General features: G+C 44.3%; 1 protein-coding gene across 2 annotated transcripts in view; it reads right to left on the bottom strand.

Moving 5' to 3' along the window:
• Positions 1–14,656, bottom strand: part of arap2 (ArfGAP with RhoGAP domain, ankyrin repeat and PH domain 2) — a 126,551-nt gene extending 111,895 nt beyond the window's left edge. The window contains exons 1-2 of one of the 2 annotated variants that reach the window (XM_077229517.1): positions 14,446–14,656; positions 14,096–14,320 (exon numbers count right to left, since the gene is read on the bottom strand). The gene's annotated coding sequence lies outside the window, so the exon portion shown is untranslated. The other variant, XM_077229518.1, reaches the window with a different exon arrangement.
• Between the last annotated feature and the right edge of the window lie 563 nt (positions 14,657–15,219).

The following is a 15,219-nucleotide window of genomic DNA, read 5'->3' as shown; positions in this document are numbered from 1 at the left end:
CCTTTCGAGAGGTCTCTCCTATTGCGTAAGTAGCTTACGCTATGGGAAAACTCCTTTTCTCGAGAATATTGAAGTCTTTATGTAAAACGCATTGCAGCTGCACAGCTGACAGCAATGAACGAAGGCAGCTCGGTCATTGGCTGTGCTGCGGCAACTTGCTCGAACCAATGACGGGGCGACTCTGAATGCGCGACCAATGAGCGCGCTTCGCGCCCGCGCGCGTCAGAGCCCGCCAAGATGGGCGTGGCCAAGAGCTATATATTGGGCGCCCCGTCATGAGAGTTCTTTAGATTTAATCTCCTTCAGCGAACACCTTCTTCGCTGGATCCTCCGGATTATTGAAGCTTCGCCGTCGAAAAGCATACCAGCGGGATTTGCTACGAGGACGTCGGCACCTTCAGCCGCCTTCTAACGCGATCCTACTGAGCCATCCGGCGTACTGCTCACGCAAGTATTTACATCTGTTCGCTCTGCGACACTTGTAAAAGAGCAATTTTTCCAAGGCGTTGTTTCAAATGCCTTCCTGCGCGTCGTGCAGAGACCTTCTCCCGGACGGGGATCGTCACATCATCTGCGCTCGCTGCCTGGGCCGGGACCACGCAGAAGCTGCTTTGACCAAGGGCGGATGCCCCGAATGTGACGACCTGGGTCTCTCCGCACTGCGGGCTCGCCTCGCCGCTTTCGCCGTGAGCGAGCCCATCGCTGCCATCCCTCTGTTCGAGCCGCGCACTAAGAAAAAGCGCCGCTCACAGAGGCTTCCTGAACCTGAGCTCAGTGACGTCACGCCGAGCCAGTCTCCGCGTGCTTCACCGCCGCTCTTGCCTTCCCCACCGCCGGTTCAGTTCACCCAGCCGGACCCACACCCCTCTAGCAGAGCGGTGGGCCTTGTGACTTTCGGCGCGTCCGAGGACGATGGGGGAATGGATGACAGCTTGTCAATCGACGCTGCATCGGACGACTGGCCGGGCTCCACTCTCGACCCCGCCCCGTCGACGCTAGCTAGCGCGAGCGGGGGCTCCACCATGGATAGCGAGATTATCCGCGTTCTCTCTAAGGCCGTGGAAGACCTCGGGCTCGATTGGTCTTCTCCCGAAGAACCAACCCGGAGCCGACTGGATGAGTGGTTTCTGCAGGGGCGCCAGCAGGCCCCTCGGCAAAGGCCTTCTCCCTTCTTCCCGGAAGTTCACGACGAACTCACCAAGTCGTGGAAAGCCCCCCACTCTGCGCGCCTAAAGCCTTCTTTTTCTTCCTCGCTCTCCTCTGTGGACGGCGCGAAGGAAAGAGGCTACGAGGGAACACCGCCCCTCGAGGAGGCCGTGGCCAATCATCTCTGCCCGCCCTCCACCACCGGATGGAAAGCCAAAGCTTCCCACCCCTCGAAGCCCTGCCGCACTACTTCAGCTCTCGCCGGTCGCGCCTACGCCGCCGCCGGCCAAGCTGCATCAGCGCTTCACTCTATGGCGGTACTTCAAGTGTTCCAAGCCAAGCTTCTCCGCTCTATGGACGAGTCTGGCCCCGAACCCGAAGCCTTTAAGGACCTACGCAGCGCGACTGACATAGCCCTGCGAGCCACGAAGGCCACCGCCCAGTCTATCGGCAGTGCCATGGCTAATTTGACTGTTCTCGAGCGCCATCTGTGGTTGACTCTGACTGAGATGAAGGACGCGGATAAGGCGCCATTTCTCGACGCGCCTATCTCCACCAGCGGGCTGTTTGGACCGGCGGTTAAGGGTTTCGCCGAACGCTTCACTGAGGCCCAGAATGCTTCACAAGCTATGCGGCATTTCCTGCCCAAGCGCTCCAGCTCATCGCAGAGCAGACAGAGGCCGCCGCAGCCGCAGCGGGCTAGAACAGCCCCCACCGCCTCTCAGCCCGCGCCTCAGGCTGACGCTCGACGCCGCTCGCGCTCTCACAACCGCAAGCCGCCTTCTGAGCGACGGGGTCCTCGGCCCAAGATTGTGCTGAACCCCGAGCCTCGAAAGCCGTCCTAGCCACAAGAATGAAAAGAGAGAGTGCGTGTCTCGCAAAAGCCGGACCACTCTCTCTGCAAAAGCTCAAGCATTACCCAGTCCCCTTACAGGCGGCTGGATATGTTCATACAGCAGTCAATGGGCCAGTCACAGAGCTCGCTCACCTGCAAACAAACGCCGTTTTTACGGCGACGCACAGAAAACACAAAAAGAGTCTTTTTCTGCCTGTGTCACTAAGGGTTCACATGTCCACAAAGTGTGCATTCCCAGATACTGTCAAAACAGTGCCAAATTCATTCCCAGCTCAAGCTGCGCACCCCATGAATGTAGATCACGTGCCTACGGTCATGTACGCACCACTACACACAAGCACTGTTCACACAGTTATAAATTCATCCCCAGTAAAAGCGGGAAACATTATAAAAGTGACACGTGTGCCTACCACTGTTTATGCACCCCCACTTATAAACACTGTCCTTACAGTGTCAAACACAACCCCAGCCCAGGCTGCGAGTTTTACAGACACAGCGCGCGCTGCTGTAATCACACACGCGCCCATTCACTCAGCTGCTCAGCGCGCGCCCGCGCCTCTGAGAGCTATGAGCTCAGGCGATTCGCTGGCCGGGTCCCTGCGTCACAGCGGCCCGCCCCTAGCCTGTATTCAGCCCATATCTGTACACGCAACGGCATGGGAAAATATTCCAGATATGCCGAAATGGGTATTGAATATAGTAAAGCACGGATACTCGATCCAGTTCGCTCGCAGACCACCACGTTTTACGACTGTGGTCGAGACGAAAGTGAGAAAAGAGTGCTCACATGTTCTACGCACCGAGGTGCGCAAACTAATAGAAAAGGGCGCTGTGGAAACTGTTCCCCCCTCTCTGAGCGAGGCAGGTTTTTACAGCCGCTATTTTCTCGTCCCGAAAAAGGATGGCGGTCTCCGCCCCATCCTAGATCTCAGACACCTGAACAAAGCACTAATGATTCGCTCGTTCAGAATGTTAACAACCAAGCATATCCTCGCGCAAGTACGCCCAGGAGATTGGTTTCTCTCAGTGGATCTGAAAGATGCTTACTTTCACATTCCAATAGCGCCTCATCACAGGCCGTTTCTGAGATTCGCTTTCGAGGGACAGTCGTACCAGTACACAGTACTTCCGTTCGGCCTGTCCCTGGCTCCCCGTACATTCACGAAATGTATGGATGCAGCACTTTCCCCCCTAAGGCGAAGGGGAGTGCGAATACTGAATTATCTCGACGATTGGCTGATTCTAGCACAATCAGAGAGTCAGTTAATAACACACAGATCTTGGATTATCAGCCATTTAGAATGCCTGGGTCTAAGAATCAATTTTGCAAAAAGCATACTATCTCCCAGCCAGAGGATTTCTTTCCTGGGAATAGTTCTAGACTCGATGCAAATGACAGCGCGTCTCTCATCAGAGCGCGCGCTCACCATCCGGCGCCTTGCAACATCATTCAGGGCGGGCGCGCTCGCCCCCGTCAAGCGGTTTCAGAAGATGCTCGGTCTCATGGCCTCAGCATCGGCCGTACTCCAGCTAGGATTGTTGCATATGCGCCCTCTCCAACGCTGGCTCAAGAGCCGCGTCCCTACTCACGCGTGGCGTTCGGGCCACCTTTTAATCAGAGCGAACCACGGCTGTATAAAAGCCCTGACGCACTGGAAAGCCGCCGACTGGTACCAGTCAGGCGTGAGTCTGGGTGTGAACACAAGGAGAAAGATGATAACGACAGATGACTCCAAAATAGGTTGGGGGGCCCTTTACGAGGGCAGGCCTGTCTCCGGCTTTTGGTCAAACCCGGAGAAGCGCCTACACATAAACTGTCTGGAAATGAAAGCGGTCGCTTTGGCTCTCAGAGCCCTGCTCCCACAGCTGAGAAACGAACACGTCTTGGTCCGAACGGACAACATGACGGTAGTATCGTACATAAATCGCCAGGGTGGACTCAGGTCGAGCTCCATGCATTCAATGGCCAGGAGACTCATTTTATGGTCCCAGCACAACTTGCGCTCGCTGAGAGCAGCGCATGTGCCAGGTGCCCTGAACCAGGGGGCGGACATGCTATCCAGAGACAAAATTCTCCCAGGAGAATGGGCTCTCAACCCGCTGACGATTCAGTGGTTATGGAAAACCTTTGGCAAAGCGGAGATCGACCTCTTCGCCTCCAAGGAGAACGCGCACTGCCCTCTTTTCTTCACGAAAAGCATGGATGCGCTCGCCCAGAGCTGGCCGAGCCGTCCCTTATATGCCTTTCCCCCGATCGCGATGCTACCGCAGGTCATCAGTCGGGTCAGAGAGGAGAAAAACGCAGTGCTGCTGATAGCCCCACTCTGGAAGAACCAAACATGGTTTCCAGATCTGATGCAAATGCAATCTGCACCACGGCCGATTCCACTGAGGCCAGACCTCCTCAGTCAGGCCAACGGGATGATATTTCATCCCCGCCCCGATCTGTGGGCCCTTCATGCATGGCCCCTCAACGGGTTCCCAGGAACCTCACGAGCGGAGCACTAAAAACCATCGCTGAGGCGCGGGCGCCCTCCACGAGACGCTTATATGCCCAGAAATGGAAAGTGTTCAGTGACTGGTGTAATGCCAAGGGCCTGAACCCTGAAACATGCGAGATTACGAACGTACTCGCTTTTCTACAAGGGCTTCTGGAGGCGGGCCGCGCCCCCTCCACGCTCAAAGTATATGTGGCGGCCATCACAGCATCACACGACCCTGTAATGGAACGTCCATTGGGAAGAAACGACCTAATTATTCGTTTCCTAAGGGGCGCTAGGAGGATGAACCCTTCACGCCCCCCCTCAGTGCCGATCTGGGACCTAGCTACTGTCCTAGACGCTCTTAAAGGGCCTCCGTTCGAACCACTCCGAACCGTGCACCTTAAACAGCTCTCGCTCAAGACTGCGCTCTTGCTGGCACTCGCCTCGGTCAAGAGAGTGGGCGACCTGCACGCGCTTTCGACAAGCGCTGCCTGCCTAGAATTCGGACCTAACGACTGCAGGGTCGTCCTTAGACCGAAACATGGGTATATTCCTAAAGTGCTCACCACTCCCTTCAGAGCACAGGTTATCTCCCTAACTGCGCTATCGTCCCCAGCAGACGAACACGACGCTAATCTACTCTGCCCCGTTAGGGCTCTCAGAGTGTATTTGGAGCGTTCTGCCCTATTCAGACAGACAGAACAACTGTTTGTATGCTTTGGCGGCCGTACGAAAGGTTCCGCCGTTTCAAAGCAGAGAATCTCTCACTGGATAGTTGAGGCTATAGCGCTGGCTTATGAAGCTAAGGGACTTCAATGCCCCTGGGGAGTCAAAGCACACTCCACCAGGAGTGTGGCTTCTTCCTGGGCATGGTCGAGCGGGATACCGATCGAGGATATTTGTGCGGCGGCAGGCTGGGCCTCACCGTCCACATTTATCAGGTTCTACAACCTACAGGTCCCGACACTGCATTCCAATGTACTATCAGCATGATGCTAGTTGAACTACGAGTTCGTATCTAGATTATGTATGTGCTTGTGTCACACTGAGCGCCTTCTAGCCGCTCTGTATTCTTTCCCACATATAAAGCTCGCCTCTGCCGGCTAGTTGGATGATAACTTTGCTTTTTTAGCTCAGGCACCTGCCTCTGGCTATCATAAGGCGAAGTTCAGCACGCACGGCGTTTTGCATGGTGTTCCCATAGCGTAAGCTACTTACGCAATAGGAGAGACCTCTCGAAAGGGAACGACTCGGTTACTAACGTAACATCGGTTCCCTGAGAGGAGGGAACGAGTATTGCGTAAGCTGCCGTGCTTGTGCTTGGTTAGTTCGCTTCAGTCGTTTTAACCTAAAGAACTCTCATGACGGGGCGCCCAATATATAGCTCTTGGCCACGCCCATCTTGGCGGGCTCTGACGCGCGCGGGCGCGAAGCGCGCTCATTGGTCGCGCATTCAGAGTCGCCCCGTCATTGGTTCGAGCAAGTTGCCGCAGCACAGCCAATGACCGAGCTGCCTTCGTTCATTGCTGTCAGCTGTGCAGCTGCAATGCGTTTTACATAAAGACTTCAATATTCTCGAGAAAAGGAGTTTTCCCATAGCGTAAGCTACTTACGCAATACTCGTTCCCTCCTCTCAGGGAACCGAGGTTACGTTAGTAACCGAGTCGTTTTCACAAAAGACCAGGAGCTGTCAAAATACCATCAGATGACGCATTTTGCGGACTTTGACTGACAAATAAATGTGAATTGCTGATTCCAGGTAGCACGGAGAATTAGTAAACCTCGTTCATTTACATATACTACCAACACTGTAATAATAGTAAGCGGTTTGAAAATCGGCAAAGTTACACTTTAATGCAAAACAGAAAACTCCATTCATAAATATTCATGTACGCATCACCAAGTTGTTGTTTTGCCCTTATTTGCATATAAAAGGCCGCAAAATAAAGCAATCCAAAAAGTAATAAGATTAGAAATAAGAGCTGCAATACAGTAATTAATTGGATTAGGTTACTAAATATATTTTACAAAATACAACCAATCTGCACCAGACAATTTATTTAAAGTAATTCTACCAGCCAGGCGGCAAGGTATTGTTCACTAAAGGGTAATTCCAGCGTTATGGATGTGACATTTGAACTCATAATGACAGGTGAAATGTCTCAGAAAAAAAAAACTTCTTACAATATTTAAATTGGAAATGCATATTCTCAGAGCACCCAATCTGGGGAATTGATAGGCAAAATATGTTTTTTTTAAATATATTTAAGCACCCCCAAAAAAGGAAAATATGCATGCGTTATGGATGTGACGGAAAATGACAGAGTTTTTGATATACTGTTCGATTTCCTTTAAAGTCTGTGAACTTTTAAATCCAATGTATAAATATTGCTATCCACATGATGAAGGGGTCTTAGCTGAACATAAAAATATCAATGTTTAAAATATATATATTTTTATGAAGTATATTATGAGGAAAAACCAACGTTACGGATGTGACAAAAACCCTGTTATGGATGTGACGCGTCTGAAATACATAGAATCTGTTTGGAAAATCAACAATCAAACCATCATGGCACTTTTGTTGACGCATAATGACTGTGTTTTCACATTAAGAAGACTGTCTGAAATGATTCTGAAGACCCCCCCCCACAATTATGAATTTTTTTTATAGCTTGAATCTTACTGTACATCTTAATTCAATATGTAAAAGTATTGACGTATTGGTTTTTAGTATCATCTTACCATTTTTTCCATCTGTCGTTGTGGTAGGTGTTTAGCTTTAAGATAACGCTATCTTCGAGCTATCAAAACCTGAGCCTGAATGACAGGAAGCGCGAGCGAATTAGAGGAGGCCTGTTTCGCGCCTAAACCAATCAGGTTCCTCGCACAATTGCAGGACGCCTCTCGACTTGGACGTAATACTATAAACACATAGACGGAACATTAAAGCAGAGACTATTAGGGAAGACAGTCAAAATTAAAATACATTAAAAATTAATGTTTGTCATATAGGAGTTCAAATGGTTTCCTCCTCAGTCAGGTCAACCGATGGACATTATTGTCCGTAGATGAGTCACTAGCAATCATGTAACGCCTACCTTTTTTTGTGTCTAAATGATCGCACGGTCTTCGGCCAGTTTATGGATTTTAATGCACAGCCGCGAGTCAAAATCATCACATTTTATTTCGTATAAAAATGATTTGACAAAATAATTAACACGCAATATTATTAGCCTATTATTATTATTATTTTGTCAGCGTGATCGTACCGAGCCTCTAAAGGGACGTGGTGGTGGAAAAAGCACATACAGATTACACAATCAGAGAGTTGCCCATTTCTTTTCGTTTTGATCTTTGCAATCTTTCTATAGATAGGCTATATTTCTGAGAGGCATACGTCGAGTTTCTGTTCAGTTATGAGACGCGCTCAAGTTTACATGTTGCAAGTGATCGCACCTCCATGCTATATTTGCTTATTTATTAAATCCAGGCAATTGGTTGATGAAACTTTGATTTAAAATTAAGATACAATTTATACAAAACGAAATTCACTTTAAATAAAGTCTTTCTACAAAACAAAACTTGAAATGAAGTGGCCAAAATCATTTCTGTCTTGAAACAGATCAGAATAGTCATATGCATGATTTAATATGAAGCGTCCGTAACGGTCACGTCCGTAACGCATTATTATGGTTGTTCAGAGCAAAGTAGTGAGATGAATTTTCTATCCTAATAAGCATGAACTTAATTTAGCTTTGTAAATAAAGTTTCAAGTTATTTGCATTTTATAATTGTCATATTAAATAAACTAAACCTTTAAAACGTTATGGACGTGACAGTGCACTGAAGCGTCAAGACCTCTTTATTAGAGCCCTTATAAATTCAACAGGCAGTGCTGTTATGACCAAATTAGTATATTTATTTCTCAGGCATGCCTCCATCTTTCTGCAAAATGCTTACTGTTAAAATAAAGTTTAAAAAGGGGGGTCTTTGATACCTTTTTTTGAAAGCATGAAATATGGCTGGTTGAAAATGTAATTTAAGCATTGTTGCTCACCTCATATCTGGTGGATAAACAAGGCAATTTTCTTAAAATTTTTGTTAAAGCACATTAATACAGTATATTACAGACCTAAATGGACAACTTAAAAATGGTTTTGTTCTTTTGGTTAAAACTTTATTTTTTCATGGTAAAGATGACCTTTGCATGGAATTGCCCTAAACATAAAAACCTGCTTTTGTTCAAATTGGTTTAAGCAAATCAGTTTTTTCAGGATTGAACTGGGTAACTGGCTAAATATCACTTCTTTGGCACAAACTAATGCTTTCACAACTTCTAAACCTGCATTGACATGCATCAGAGTTTTACAAGTTCAGACATGGGCACATATATTTCTTGAATTACACCGTAGCATAGCATCCTGCCAATGCAGCAATTATTTTGTTTCCACCCTGAAATGAGTTGCAGATCCATCCTGTTACAGTTGCAGACAGCAGAGACAATTTTATATGCAAGTGATACAATCTAACACCGTTATTGCAAGAAAAGGCTTCTAAACTTGTTTTTAAAATGAAGGAGAAAATGCCAGCAAGTAACCTGATCCTCGAAAACAATGGAGGAAAAAAAACTATCCAAGTTAAAAGAACATTAAAATCAGGCTACATTAAATACAGTTTAATTCGCAGTGAGGAAAATATGGTTTGTGTTCTGTGCAGTGAATTAATGTCTGATGAGAGCTTGAATCTAGGGCTGGGTGATAAAACGGTATCGGGATTTATCGACGGTACGCCATTGTCAGTAACGATATAAAAAAATTTCGATATAGTTTTTACTGAACCAAATTATGGGTCATCCAGCTCTTAACCTCCTCCTGACATGCCAACAGTGAGGTAGAACCACAATTCTCTCCTGCTATCAAAGGGAGATGAATTTGTGTATCGTCAGCGTACAAATGGTAAGACATCTTTTTTTTTTAAATCAAACCCAGGGGCAACTTGTACCAAGGAAAATAAAATTGGACCAATAACAGAACCCTGAGGAACCCCACAAGTAACAGGCATCGTTGTTGAAACAAAGTTACCATGCTTCACTGAGAATGCTCTATCAGTAAGATAAGACTTGAACCAATTTAAAACTGTCCCACGTATTCCAACCAATTGGGATAACCGCTTTATAAGAATAAGATGGTCTATTGTATCAAAACCCGCACTCAAGTCCAATAAAATCAGAGCTGCAGCATTACCTGCATCTTGGATTAAAGGTCATTAACAACTCTCAAGAGTGCAGATTCTGTACTATAACCTGCCCTAAAACCAGACTGAAATTTATCTAAGATCTCATATTTAATTAAAAATGACATCAGCTGTGCATAAACCACCTTCTCTAAAACTTTGATAGGCATGGAGGTTTTGAGATGGGCCAGTAATTCTTTAATTCAAATGGGTCTAAGTTATGCTTTTTAAGAAGTGGCTGAATGGCCGCTTGCTTGTGGGCCATTGATTGTAACAATCCCATTATGAAGACTGCTGTTAATAATAGAGGCAATACTTGGCCCGACACCATCCACCAATTCCTTGAGAAGGCGTAAAGGAACCACATTACAATCATCAGATGTAGGCTTCAAACTAATTGACGTCCTTAACTTGCACCACTGACACCTGCTCAAAGAAGTCAAAACTCCTGACACTCTGTCAACAACACAGTCTCACCCGGCAATATAGGAAGACTAGATCTAATCTTCTCCACTTTTTCCATAAAAAATGTCTGAAACATTTCACGTTTCCAACGAAGGAGTCAAAGCAGAACAGCCAATTGGTTTTAGAAGTCTATTAATTTTTGTAAAAAGAGCTGTAGGGGCATTACATTTCTGTGTAATGACACTGGAGAAATAATTTTGCTTCGCAGTTCTCACAGCCTGATCGTCTGAAAAACACTGCCTAATAATGTGAAGAGAAACCTGTAGCTTATCCTTTCTCCATTATCGTTCAGCCTTTCTGCTTTCCTGCCTCAAAGAACGAGTATAATTATTAAGCCACGGTATTGAATTAGCCTAAACTTTGGTTTCCTAACTTTATATGGGGCCACTACATCCAAAATATTTAAGCAAACAGAATTAAACAATATCGACAGCTCATTTGGGCCCACAGAAAGAGGACACTCAATCACATTTACAAATGAAAGAGGAGTTATAGGCTATACCTCAGAAAATTCTACAGCCTTTGATGACGTAATCAGATGAGAACAAATCACATCTGTCTGAGGCAAAATTGGTTTGCATGGCATAGGCTACGGGTCGGGCATTAAAAATAACAGGCATTTGATCAGACAAAACATAATTACAGACATCAATATTAGAAATCGGAAGGCCCAGAAACAAGACCAAATCCAAAATATGGCCTTGTTCATGGGTAGGACTTGAAACAGACTGCATGAAATTAAAAGAGACCACCAATTGTAAAAACTCAGAAACTAAAGGCTCATTCGGACAGCAGCACACATGAATATTAAAATCCCCAATAATTTAAATATTGTCACAACTTGACACAATATGAGATAAAAACTCTGAAAACTGCTAAATAAAATCCTTGTTGTACCTCGGTGGTCTATATACCAGAACACACATAACACCTTCCCAAGCATTACACATCATAACTTGGGCCTCAAAGCTCTGATAATTCGCCGTTGACGACAATATATGTTACTACACAGCGCTAGGAGATCCAGTAAAGAAAGCATTTGAATTCGCCACTTAAGTAATAACATCGCTGCGAGATCTACTGAGAAGCATTCAAATTTCTCCGTTATTAACCATAGATCTCTATTAGATCAAAAAGCGCTGACGTGGAAATCAGGATAAACGTTGTGCCATGAATGAACTAGTAGTTATAGGCTTTAAAGGGGTGATAGAATGATTTTATAGGGTATTTCACACTATTCCTTAAGGTCTCCAAATAGGGTATGTAACATTGGTTGGGGTGAAAATGCCCCGGTGGCTCTTTTATATGCCCTAATGCAACCCTGAGAAATAGCCCCAGAATGAAACGAGTGGTTTTCTCCCTTTTATGATATGCTCATGAATATATAGATGAGCTGCACGCTGTCCAGTGTATCTAAACTACTGTCGAATAAATATTTAAATTAAACCAAACTGTCCCACTTACTGTACCATCTAGATATCTATAGCAAATAGATAACGGATAGCATTGTAAATAACTGTTAGCGACAAATTCATAACGTTAGATTACTTACAGCTTGCGGTCAACAGGGTCGGAACAGCCCTTCTTTTCAGAAGTAGCCACATAAAAAAGCCTTCTTGAAACTGTCCAAGGTTTTCGAAACAGTCTGGGGTGAAATGGTTTGAGCATATTGATCATTTCATGTTGAAGCTCACAGGGATATTGTTGTATAAAAACATCAACCATGCCCGTTAAATGTTTGGTTCCTTGGGAAGACAATGTAAAGTGCCAACATTCCCTGTACATCCGGGAACACTGCAGTAACGACAGTGACTCATTTTGAAGATCCTTTAAAAACGATCCTTACGTATTTGTAATTCCAGAAGCAGTAAACTTAGCACGCCGGCTGAACGGTGTCTGACTGCACAAACCACCATTGATATAACTGGGCCCAGAAAGTGGGCTGTGTACTCTATCAAAACATTTAAAAAACAACATTCAATCACAACTCAAATGTTATGAAAACTAGCCTAAATGATGGAAATAAACTTTTTTTCTAAATAAATATTTGGGTCTTCTAAAAAAAACTCTCTGCTTTGATTTATGCATCCACAAAATTAGCAATTTCTTCAGGAATGTAATGTTATTTTGCAAATTGTTGGGTACTACATAGTAATATAAAAAATAATACATTTCCTTCAAAGTTTGATTTTACAGGCAGTCTACTTTTGTATGACAAACAATTCTAGCGGTGTTTGGTTACCACTTGATTGTTGTACCATTTAAAAATGGGTGCTGCAAACAAAACCAACAGAGACAACAAAAGGTATGTTTCTTGAAAGCTCAAAACCAAGAACACAAAATCGTTGGAACATTTTAACTCCATTCAACCAGTACAAACAGGTTCAATAACTTGCTCATATGAGTAGAGAATATTAATCTGAATGCACTGGAACACCCAAAATGCGAGAAAAAAAACAAAAACAACAACAAAAAACGGCGGTAGCTAAACTGTCAGCTGGACTTTTCCTAAACCTAGTGTGAAATGGTGAAATGTCCCTCTTTCACCTGCAAAAATGTTGCAATACTAGGCTTTATAACAAGCACAAGCATGTAGGCCCATGCCTGACTCAAAACTAAAGTGATTACAGTGAGAAGAATGTACACAAAGAATTTGCTTAAAGGAACAGTTCACCCAAAAATCTGTTATTAATAATGTAGTTGTCAGATCGCTGTTCTTCATAAACTGCGCGACTGTCTGGGGAGCCATAGTTGCTGGTGTGTGCACATTACACGACGGATCAGCAACAGGGGGTCACACATTACACAACATTTCAATAGGAAGAATCGCCGACAACTCTGTCTGGTCAACTGACTACGTTTCACAACCAAACATACGCGAGAAACAATACAAGAAAATAAAGTAAGTTCACACTTGAGACTCATGCGAGACTGGATTTCTTCCAGTTAAAATAATTGCCCGCAAAATGCTTGCAATCCAAGTTGTCTTGTTAAAATTCAGCACATCACTGGCATTACTCACCCTCATGTCATTCCACAAACTTTTGTGGACACACAAAAAAAGGATGTTAGGCAGAATGACAGTCTATGAAAGTAAATGGGGACTGTCATTCTGCCAAACATCTCCTTTTCTGTTCCTCAGAAGAAACTCATACAGGTTTTGGAACATCATGAGGGTGACTTAATGATGACAGAAGTTTCATTTTTGGTGAACTTTAAGAATGTGGGAACATTTTTGCCTTGCTCTGCTGTCCCCAATTCACATGAGTCATTACAATGAGTCATGCATACCAGGAATTTCTCTCTCATAAAAATCCAACACTAAAGAGCAAAGTCCAGCTATTAGAAAGACATAATGTCCCATGTTTTACAGCATAAATAAATATAACCATCTTGAAATAACGTTACCATCACAACTTGATCAAATCTTCAGCATGACACATAAGAATCAGCATACAGCGGTCCATAATTTATGTAAAAACACATGTAGCAATACCTTCAGGTTTAACAACATGCAAAAATCTCTTTCCGATAACAAGACAAATGTTATCAGTAATATATAAACTACTTATTTTGCATGGAAACTACGTGAGAACTTTGCACTTAACGTTAGTTGGTGTGTATGTGGGTGTTTCTTCAACTAAGGCACTTTTATAGTTTTACTGGCCGAAGTGAATGAGCGCAGCATCAACAGGTTGAGGGAGTGTGTTTACACAACGAGTGAATGAGCAAAACACACTACAAAGCAAACGATTGCAACCTAGTTTATAAAGGCTAATAAGTTCACCAAACCAATCGGATATGTGACCATTTAAATGCAATAACAGATTTTCATAACGCCATGAACGAAAGTGACGAATGTTCAAAATGTTGTTAGGGGAAATTAAGCAGGTCTTTTCTCGAAACATACCTCAAAAAGGGACCAGCCTCCTTGTTGTCAAACTGGCGCTGTAACTTTCTGACGAGAAGTTGTCATCATCTGCTTAGTTTGGACACTTTGTCTTCATGCCGGAGTTTGTTTCTACCCATCAGGCGGCCGTTCCGGATTTCGAGTCTAGGCGCGCGGGTCTCCACGCCTACCTGAGCCAGGCCACGCGGACGCGCCTCGTGCCCAACCAACCGCGCCTAAATACTGCTGCAACAAACATGCGGGACACATGCCCAGATCATCAGATCATCATTCTACAACAATTCAAATAAAATGACATTATAATAGTGTTGGTGATTAAATCAGTTTGAAAGTGTCTCTTTCTCGGTCACCGTCTCTCAGTCTTCTGCATGTTGCAGCTTGATGCGCCTCCAGCGAGGCATTCTGCATTCCGGTTAACCCAACCACAGTCCCACAATACCACAGCACCGCTGTTTGGTTAAATTACATTTATAAATCTAGTAGATTGCCATGAAATATCTTGATGTTTTTTGCATTTAGTGTATGTGGGTGTTTCTTCAACTATGGACACTTTTTTTGTCTACTAATGGGTGGAGAAACTTTTTCCGGTGTTAACAGCATGATGTGGTTGTTATGACAGTGGTGTAAATGACAGTTGCATTTTAAACAAATTATAGGCATGATTGGGAATTATGCACAAAATATTTTGTTCAAAAGTGTTAAATTTAATGTTCTGGGTTTTTTTTTTTCATCACACTGACACTGTTGAATTTTTTGTTTTTGTTTTAAAGTGCACATACTTTTGAAGGAAAAAAGACAATTAAAAGGCAAGCGTTGTTGGTTAATTGTGATGGAAATAAGTTGAGACAACTGAGGGAACGTTATAATTTTTGGGAAATGCCTAAAACGTTGCCACATAGCCTAATAAATAAAATAGATTGTGCTTATTTTGTCTTGTGTAGTTTAACATAGGTTTTAAAATACATAAAAGGAGATTGTTAAATAGAAAAAAACGGCATTTAAAAAAAGTTTTAGTGTGACTTTCAAAATATAGTAAGAAAAATACTTACTTCTTGTTTTTGTTTTAATAAACACCCACTCGGATATAAAAGTGCCTGAATTTGAAGAAACAGTAATGCGCATCC

Source organism: Siphateles boraxobius, unplaced genomic scaffold (genome assembly GCF_051911475.1).
Source record: "Siphateles boraxobius isolate OS27281-9 unplaced genomic scaffold, OSU_SipBor_1 130, whole genome shotgun sequence".
Lineage (NCBI taxonomy): Eukaryota > Metazoa > Chordata > Actinopteri > Cypriniformes > Leuciscidae > Siphateles > Siphateles boraxobius.
The sequence above is the reverse complement of the archived record's forward strand: the minus strand, read 5'-3'. Positions and strand labels throughout refer to the sequence as shown.